Genomic DNA, 10000 nt, shown 5'->3' on the forward strand with positions numbered 1-10000 from the left:
AGTATCACGAAACTAGTCAGGACTTAATCTTATATTTCGTATTTTTATTTTCCCTGTGGTTCTTCTGCATATATATATATATATATATATATATACTGTCTATATTATTCTGTAATTAGAAAAAGATATATTGCTATTGGATTTCTCAGTTCAATAAACAAATACGCTAATAAATATCATAGTGAATTTTATAAGATAAAGGTGTAATGTCAAACTATGAGACTCTCTCTCTCTCTCTCTCTCTCTCTCTCTCTCTCTCTCTCTCTCTCTCTCTACCCTCATCGATAAGCCTTCTGACCTAATTCCATAAATCAATGCAAAATAAGCAGACTTTTTATATTTCAAATATTCCTATTGCTTCCATTGCATGCATAATGAGTGGGCATAGCTCCATTGTTCTTACTTTAAAAATAAGTAATATGAAAAATATTTTTTTTCATATTTTATATAATGTAACATTTCACAATACCATTTAATATAATTCACCTCATTACAATATCTTAATTTCATGCGAAATATTTACCATCATTGCGTTGTTAATTAATTATCTTTTTTATTTTTATACCTTAATTGCTCGTAAATTTTTCCTTATTTCTTTTGAGTATATAATTACCTAATATACGCTCTCTTTACCCTTTTGAAATCCTTTCAAATTGTGGGTTGGAATTGAAGGTATGAAACTCGTTCTATTGAGAATATAAAGCTGTGTTTATTACCTCCGCTAAGGAGGTTATTTTTTCGAATCTTTTTGTTTATTTATTTATTTGTCTGTGCGTCTATAGGATAATTTATTCTATTTATTTCTCTTGTGTGTCTGTGGATAGAATTATTTCATTTATTTGTCTGGGTGTCTGTGGGGTAGGATTATTTTATTTATTTGTCTGGGTGTCTGTTGGAGGGATTATTTATTTATTTGTCTGTGTGTCTGTGGACAGGATTATTTTATTTATTTATTTGACTGTGTGTCTGTGGACAGGATTATTTTATTTTGTCTGTGTGTCTGGCGAGAGACTGGTAGATATGTGTGTTGAGCAAGAGATGGTAATCAGTTTTAGCTTTTTCAAAAAGAAAGATAAAAATAAGCATAGCCTACATGGGTAAGAGTGGCAAATGGAAGAGTGGTAGAAAGGACGTTAATGGATTATGTGTTGATAACTAAAAGAATGTTTGGAAGATTGAAATACGTGCACGTGTTTAGGGGTATGGCTAACGGTACGTCTGATAATTTTTTGGTGGAAGGAAAATTAGTTGTAGCAAAAGAGTGGGGGAATAGAGTAGGTGGATGTAAAAGGGAGCTAGTGAGGGTTGAGAGCTAATAAAACAGGGGGAAAAGTAAATATCAAGAAAGGTTGGAAATGGCATATGACGAAGTGAAAGTAAGAGAAACTGGTAATTTAGAGGAGGAGTGGAAGTTAGTAAAAGAAAATTTTGTTGGGATTGCAAGTGATGTGTGTGGCAAGAAGTTTGTTGGAGGCAGCATGAGGAAGGGTAGTGAATGGTGGAATGAAGGAGTGAAGGTAAACGTGGAAGAGAAAAATAGGCTTTTGAAGAATGGCTGCAGAGTAATAGTGTAGAGAAGTATGAAAGATATAGAGGGAAAAATGTGGAAGTAAAGCGCAAGGTAAGTGAGGCAAAGTGGGCAGCTGACCTGAGGTGGGGTCAGGGATTGGGTCATTCATATGAAGAGAATAAGAAGAAGTTTTGGAAAGAAGTGAAGAGAGTAAGGAAGGCTGGCTCAAGAAGTGAAGAGACAGTGAAAGATGGAAATGGAAAGTTGTTAAAAGGAGAGGAGGCAAGGAAAAGATGGGCGGAATATTTTGAAAGTTTACTGAGTGTTGAGGATAATAGGGAGGCAGATATAATTCCTGTTGCAGGTATTGAGGTGCCTGTGATGGGAGATGAGAATGAGAGAGAGATTACAAGAGAGGAATTGAGGAGAGCACTAGATGTAACGAGAGTAGGAAAAGCATCTGGTATGGATGGTGTGAGAGCTGAGATGTTGAAGAAAAGGGGTGTGACTGTACTTGAATGGTTGGTGAGATTGTTTTATATGTGTTTTGTGTTGTCAATGGTACCAGTAGATTTGGTTTGTGCGTGTATTGTACCACTATATAAGGGTACGGGAGATGTGCATGAGGGTTGTAATTCAAGGGGTATTAGTTTGTTGAGTGTAGTTGGAAAAGTGTATGGTAGAGTAATGATTAATAGGATAAAGGATAAAACAGAGAATGCAATCTTAGAAGTACAGGGTGGTTTTGGAAGAGGTAGGGGTTGTATGAATCAGATTTTTACAGTTAGGCAGATATGCGAGAAATATTTAGCAAAAGGTAAGGTGGTGTATGTTGGTTGCGTTTATAGATCTGGAGAAAGTGTATGATAGAGTTGACAGGGAAGCAATGTGGAATGTGATGAGGTTATATGGAGTTAGTGGAAGGTTGTTGCAAGCAGTGAAAAGTTTCTGCAAAGGTAGTAAAGCATGTGTTAGAATAGAAAATGAAGTGAGCAATTGTTTTCCAGTGAGGGTGGGGCTGAGCCAGGGATGTGTGATGTTACCATGGTTGTTTAACTTGTATGTTGATGGAGTGGTGAGAGAGGTTAATGCTCGAGTGTTTTGATGGGTATTGAAACTGCTACACGAGAATGACGATGAATGGGAGGTAAATCAGTTGTTGTTTGCGGATGATACTGTACTGGCTGCAGACGCGGAAGAAAAGCTTGGCCGATTAGTTACAGAATTTGGAAGGGTGTGTGAGAGAAGGAAGTTGAGAGTTAATGTGGATAAGAGTAAGGTTATGAGATGTACAAGAAGGGGAGGTGTTGCGAGGTTGAATGTCATGTTTAATGGAAAGTTACTTGAGGACGTGGATCAGTTTAAGTACTTGAGGTCTGCTGTTGCAGCAAATGGTGGAGTGTAACGAGAGTTCTGTATGAGAAAGTGATTGTACCAACTGTGATGTATGGATCGGAGTTGTGGGGAATGAAAGTGGCGGAGAGACAGAAATTGAATGTCTTTGAGATGAATTGTCTAAGGAGTATGGCTGGTGTATCTCGAGTAGATAGGGTTAGGAACGAAGTAGTGAGGGTGAGAACAGGTGTAAGAAATGAGTTAGCAGCTAGAGTGGATATGAATGTGTTGAGGTGGTTTGGCCATGTGAGAGAATGGAAAATAACTGTCTGCAGAAGAAGGTGATGAATGCAAAAGATGATGGGAGAAGTACAAGAGGAAGGCCTAGGTTTGGGTGGATGGACGGAGGGAAGAAAGCTCTGGGTGATAGGAGGATAAATGTGAGAGAGGCAAGAGAGCATGCTAGAAGTAGGAATGAATGGCGAGCGATTGTGACACAGTTTCGGTAGGCCCTGCTGCTTCCTCCGGTGCCTTGGATGACCGCGGAGGTAGCAGCAGTAGGGGATTCATTGTTTTGAAGCTTCATCTGTGATGGATAACGGGGGAGGGTGGGCTGTTGCACCTTAGCAGTACCAGTCGAACTCAGTTGAGTCCCTTGTCAGGCTGGGAGGAACGTAGAAAGGATATGTCCCATTTCTGTTCCATTTGTTTGATGTTGGCTACCCCCCAAAATTGGGGGAAGTGCCTTGGTATATGTATGTATGTATGTATGTATGTGTCTGTGGATAGGATTATTTCGTTCATTTGTCTGTGCGTCTATGGACAGGATTATTCTATTTATTTGTCTGTGCATCTGTGGACAGGATTATTTTATTTATTTGTCTTTGTGTCTGTGGACAGGATTATTTCATTTATTTATTTGTCTGTGTGTTTGTGGATAGGATTATTTTATTTATTTATTTGTCTGTGTGTCTTTGGACAGGATTATCTTATTTATTTATTTGTCTGTGTGTCTGTGGATAGGATTATTTGATTTATTTGTCAGTGTGTCTGTGGATAGGATTATTTTATTTATTTATTTGTCTGTTTCTGTGGGCAGTATTATTTTATTTATTAGTCTGTGTTTCTGTGGACAGGGGTTATTTTATTTATTTATCAGTGTGTCTGTGGATAGGATTATTTTATTTACTTATTTGTCTGTGTCTGTGGGGCAGTATTATTTTGTTTATTAGTCTGTGTGTCTGTGGACAGAATTATTTTATTTATTTGTCTGTGTGTCTGTGGAAAGGATTATTTTGTTTATTTATTTGTCTGTGTCTGTGGGTAGTATTATTTTGTTTATTAGTCTGTGTGTCTGTGGACAGGATTATTTTATTGTATTATTTGTCTGTGTGTCTGTGTGAAGTATTATTTTATTTATTTGTCTGTGTGTCTGTGGGCAAGATTATTTTAATTATTTATTTGTCTGTGTGTCTGTGGGCAAGATTATTCTAATTATTTATTTGTCTGTGTGTCTGTGGGCAGGATTATTTTATTTATTTATTTGTCTTTATATCTGTGGGAAAGATTTTTTTATTTATTCATTTGTCTGTATATCTGTGGGCAAGATTATTTTATTTATTTGTTTGTCTGTGTGTGGGAAGTATTATTTTGTTCATTAGTCTGTGTGTCTGTGGAAAGGATTATTTTAATTATTCATTTGTCTGTGTGTCTGTGGGCAGGATTATTTTATTTTTTCATTTGTCTGTGTCTGTGGGTTGGATTACGTCCAAACTAATCGACGGATTTTGACGAAATTTTCACCGCAGATAGATCTTAGGCCATGGACGACCCCATTAAATTTTGGAGATGATCCGGATTCGGATTCTAGATCCGGATTTAATTTTTTTTCGTCATTTTTAAAGATAACTTCAAAACAAATTCTCCATTCATCATCTACTTCATGATTCATAGTCCTCAGCCATGTAGTCCATTGTCATCCAACTCTTCTAGAGCCTTATGGAGCCCAGTTAAAAGTATGGGGAACTAATCTCTTGGGGAGTGCGAAGAGCATACCCAAACCATATACCCCTCACCATAATCTGATCCGCAAATGGCACTCGAGTAATCTCTCTTATAGTTTCATTTCCAATCCTGTCCTGCCATTCAACTTCCAATATCATTCTGAGGGATATGTTCTCAAATCTACAAAAGAAAGAATAAATCAGGGAAACTTTGAATTATCGCCACTAGCAATCTGTCAGGTCAGCCTTTTCTGTCAGAAATGCGACTGTTTTCAAAGCAAACATCTTGCATTGGCGTCCGGGCTTGAGAAGAAAAATAGGTTGGAAAGAAAAAGGTATTACGAACGTCTCATTTGTATTCAGCCATTAAGTCAACAGTCAAAAAGGAGAGAGAGAGAGAGAGAGAGAGAGAGAGAGAGAGAGAGAGAGAGAGCTATCTACATCATCTTTCTCAAATAAAATCCATTTGGATCTGAAAACGGATATAAAATCTCTCTCTCTCTCTCTCTCTCTCTCTCTCTCTCTCCATTTGAGAAAGATGATGTAGATAGCTCTCTCTCTCTCTCTCTCTCTCTCTCTCTCTCTCTCTCTCTCTCTATATATATATATATATATATATATATATATTTATATATATATATATATATATATATATATCCGTTTTCAGATCCAAATGGATTTTATTTGAGAAAGATGATGTATATAGCTCTCTCTCTCTCTCTCTCTCTCTCTCTCAGTCAAAAACGGATATAAAATCTCTCTCTCTCTCTCTCCTCTCTCTCTCTCTCTCTCTCTCGATCAAAAGGCAGAGAGAGAGAGAGAGAGAGAGAGAGAGAGAATATATTCCTTTTCAGATCTAAATAGCTTTTATTTGTGAGAAAGATGATGTTGATAGCGTTCTCTCTCTCCTCTCTCTCTCTCTCTCTCTCTCTCTCTCTCTCTCTCTCTCTCTCCTTTTTGAGTGAGAGTGAAATGTTATTTTCTTTTTCAGATACAAATTAATTTTACTTGAGACAAGTATTTTAAATAGAAAGCAACTTGAACCTCATTACTCTCCTCTCTCTCTCTCTCTCTCTCTCTCTCTCTCTCTCTCCTCTCTTGACGGAGAGAGTGAAATTTTATTTTCCTTTTCAGAAGCCAAAAAATTTTACTTGAGAAAAGAATGATTTTAGATAGAAAGCGACTTAACCCTCGTTACTCTCTCTCTCTCTCTCTCTCTCTCTCTCTCTCTCTCTCTCTCTCTCTCTCTCTCTACAAAGAGAAGAATAATGCATCCAACAGTCAGAAGATGAACGGTAGCTCCGTAAAATCCTTTTATTTTTCCAGCCGCTGTCTCTAGTTTATCAATTCCAGCGAGAGGAGTCGATCGACTTCCGCAAAAATGTCTCTTTCCTGAGGGTTCGGTTTATTTGAGGATCCAGATTAGGACATTAGCCGAGTGGAGCTTTGATGTTAGACGTGCATAACACATCCATGCTTACATAGTAACACTGATGCATGAAAGCTTATGCACAATCTTATATAAATTTTTATATATATACATATATATACAGTGTATCCCCTTATTGAGTGGGGATACCTCAGCGTGGTGAAAGGGTTTGTGTATCGCCAAGATCAGCAAAGCGGGGGCTAGCTAGGACCACCCATACCAAGGTTTTTTTTTTTCTGTGAGCAATCAGATAAAAGTCTCCCACCGTCCCAAATATGCAATGGCCAGCGTAGTTATGAAAACTGGCATATGTATATAATGTATGTGTGTGTAGGTATGCATTTAAGTAATGCATGTATGTATTATATGTTCTCTTTCTATTTTGGTAGTTGGAAAATGGAAAGGTGAAATTTGGTTTTCATTATGAATGTTGAGTTAAATTCAGTACCATAGGGTATGTCTGTAAAGTACATCCCATTTTATTATTCAACCCTGGTTGCAACCATGACAGTTGCCTTGCTGCCAGATACATAAATCACAGCTTGGGCTCACAAAGGCGCAAAGGGTTTATAACGAACAGATTCTACCTCTAGAATGTGAAGGTGAACCTAGAAACTGATTGCTTGTTATGGCCTATTGGAAATATCCCTGCCTGGCAATGTACTGGACTAATGTTCGAGAACCTGTCAAGCTCAATAGTTCCTTTAGTGTCTGCAACCTCACCATCATTGTGATGTAAGGATTGGAGGATTAGGGGGAGCTTATAGGTCTACTTGCTGAGTCATCATCATCCATTGCCTGGCTCTCATTGGTCCTAGTTTGGATGGAGATGGGCCTTAGGTACTAGTCATATGGTATACAGGGTCAGTCCTCTAGGGTATTGTCCTGCTAGGATGTTGACACTGTCCCTAACCTCTGCCATTTATAAGTGACCTTTGAGAGAGTTCTTTTACATATAGTAGGAAAATAAAATTCTACCACTGATCTGGTGGATTGTAAACCTGGTAGGTGAGGGTTGTATTTGCCTATGTAGTAACGCCCCTGACTAGTAAATGCCAGACTAGGGTTCGATTCCGGCTGAAAAATCGTTAGTTCCTTTAGTCATTGCAACCTCATCATCTTTGTGAGCTAAGGATGGGGTGTTTGGGGGAGCCTATAGGTTTATCTACTGAGTCATCAGCTTGGGTGGAGAGGGGGCTTGGGTGCTGACCAGCCTCTAGGGCATTGTCCTGCTTGATAGGGTAATGTCAGTGTCCCTTGCCTCTGCCATTCATGAGCGGCCTTTAAACCTTTAAGTGACCTGGAAGTCATTCAGGCCCTTCCATATCCTCCAAGTGGGCAGGGCCTGTCATCTTGGAAATAATAGTCCCCCGTGCAAAGTTATGTCTTGAGTTTTATCGTCACAAAGTAGTACCATGGAGCATATTCTTGCTATTCATTGCCTCTGTACCATGGCCTTCCACTGTCTTGGATTAGAGTTCTCTTGCTTGAGGACACACCCCTGACACACTATTCTATCTATTTTCTTTTCCTCTTTTTGTTAAAGTTTTTATAGTAATATAGGAATTATATATTTTAATGTTACTGTTTATAAAATATTTCATTTTTCCTTGTTTCCCTTTCCTCACTGGGCTATTTTCCCTGTTGGGGCCCCTGGGCTTATAGCATCCTGCTTTTTTAACTAGGCTTGTAGCTTAGCAAGTAATGATAATAATAATAATTATGACCATAATTGTTGCAACGCTGGTTGGATAAATCAGTCAGCCAATTCTTAGCTTTGCTGGATACTTGTCCTGTTATGTGCATACACTCAAAATTTAAAGTTATATATATATATATATATATATATATGTATATATATATATATATATATATATATATGTGTGTGTGTGTGTGTGTGTGTCTGTGTGTGTGTGTTAACCGAGGTATAACTGAGAGAATTAGACTTCAGTTTCAGCGAGGAATATAACTCTAATCCGAGAGTTATCTTATCACTGCAGACTCCAGCAAGGAAAGATAACATTTCTTTAGTTCAAAGTCAGTGGCATGGCACTACGATGCTCTTTGCCTCTGGTATAATTCCATAAACCTATTTGTCAGCAGGTCAGTGGGCTTATAAATGACATTTTTTAAATCCCTGTTTCTAGATGTTTTGTGTGTAATGTATAATGTTTATGTATATATATATATATATATATATATATTGTGTTTTATGTATAATGTGTAATTCTTATTCAAGTTATATCAATATGTCTATATATATATATATATATATATATGAATATATATATATATATATATATATATATATTATATATATATTATTATATATATTTATATATATATATATATATATATATATATATGAAAATAATGAGCGAACCCTGACTAGTCTCGACTTTGACTTTTTCAAGAGTATTGTAGAAGTCCTCTTGAAGAAGTCAGAGACGAAAGTAATCACAATATTTTAATTTTTTCCTGTGTTTTATGTATTTATGTATGTTCTAAAATATATATGTGTGTGTGTGTTTTGTGTATACATATGTGAGTGTTTGCGTGCGTTGCATTCACTTAAACTTCTGCAATACCAACACGAAAATAGAAAGCTCTCAATTATCAAATCCTTCTCTGCTGATAGGATGACTCTAAGATTAATATACCCGGCAATTTATATGGAATAAGGTTTGATTCGTTCCGCAGCATCATTTGTTTCATTCAAGTTATTTATTTTCTCATAAATTTCCCTGAAAAAGTTGAAATCAAATCATCCCCCCAGTGAAACATTGCTTTCTTCTCGCGATATCAAGTGTCTGGAATATCTCATTGCTTCTAATCGCTCTTTAGTTTCTGTCTAAATGACGACAGGAATGCGATTAACGCGATTAAAAATACGATGCGATTGCGTATATCAGGAGTAAAATATGACGCAATTGCGTCGGGATCTATATACGACACGATTGCGTATATGGTATTGAAATTCGATGCAAGTGCGTATATCGGGATTTATATACGTCGTGATTGCGTATATTGGGATTTTAATACGATACGATTGCGGATATGGGATTGAAATACGACGGGATTGCATATATCGGAATTGAAATACAACGCAATTGCTTATATTGGGATTGAAATACGACGCAATTGTGTATGTCGGGATTAAAATACACCGCGATTGAGTATGTTGGGATCTATATATCATGTGATTGCATATATCAGGATTGAAATAGGATGCGATTGTGTATATCGTGATTTAAATACGACGCGATTGCGTATATCAAGATTTATATATCACGTGACTGCATATATCAGGATTGAAATAGGATGCGATTGTGTATATCGGTATCTAAATACCGACACGATTGGGTATATCGGGATTGAAATATGATGAGATTGCGTATATTGGGATTTAGATACGACGCAATTGCTAACATCGGGATTGAAGTACGATGAGATTGCGAATATTGTGATTGAAATACGACAAGATTGCATAAATCCGGATTTAAATATGACAGGATTACAAATGCAGGAAAGGAAATACGAAGCATGCGTTTGTGTATATCGTGATTTAAACACGACGCAATTGCATATATCAAGATTATATATCACGTGACTGCATATATCAGAATTGAAATAGGATGCGATTGTGTATATCGATATTTAAATACGACACGATTGGGTATATCGGGATTGAAATATGGTGAGATTGCGTATATTGGGATTTAA

This window comes from Palaemon carinicauda, chromosome 3 (genome assembly GCF_036898095.1).
Source record: "Palaemon carinicauda isolate YSFRI2023 chromosome 3, ASM3689809v2, whole genome shotgun sequence".
Lineage (NCBI taxonomy): Eukaryota > Metazoa > Arthropoda > Malacostraca > Decapoda > Palaemonidae > Palaemon > Palaemon carinicauda.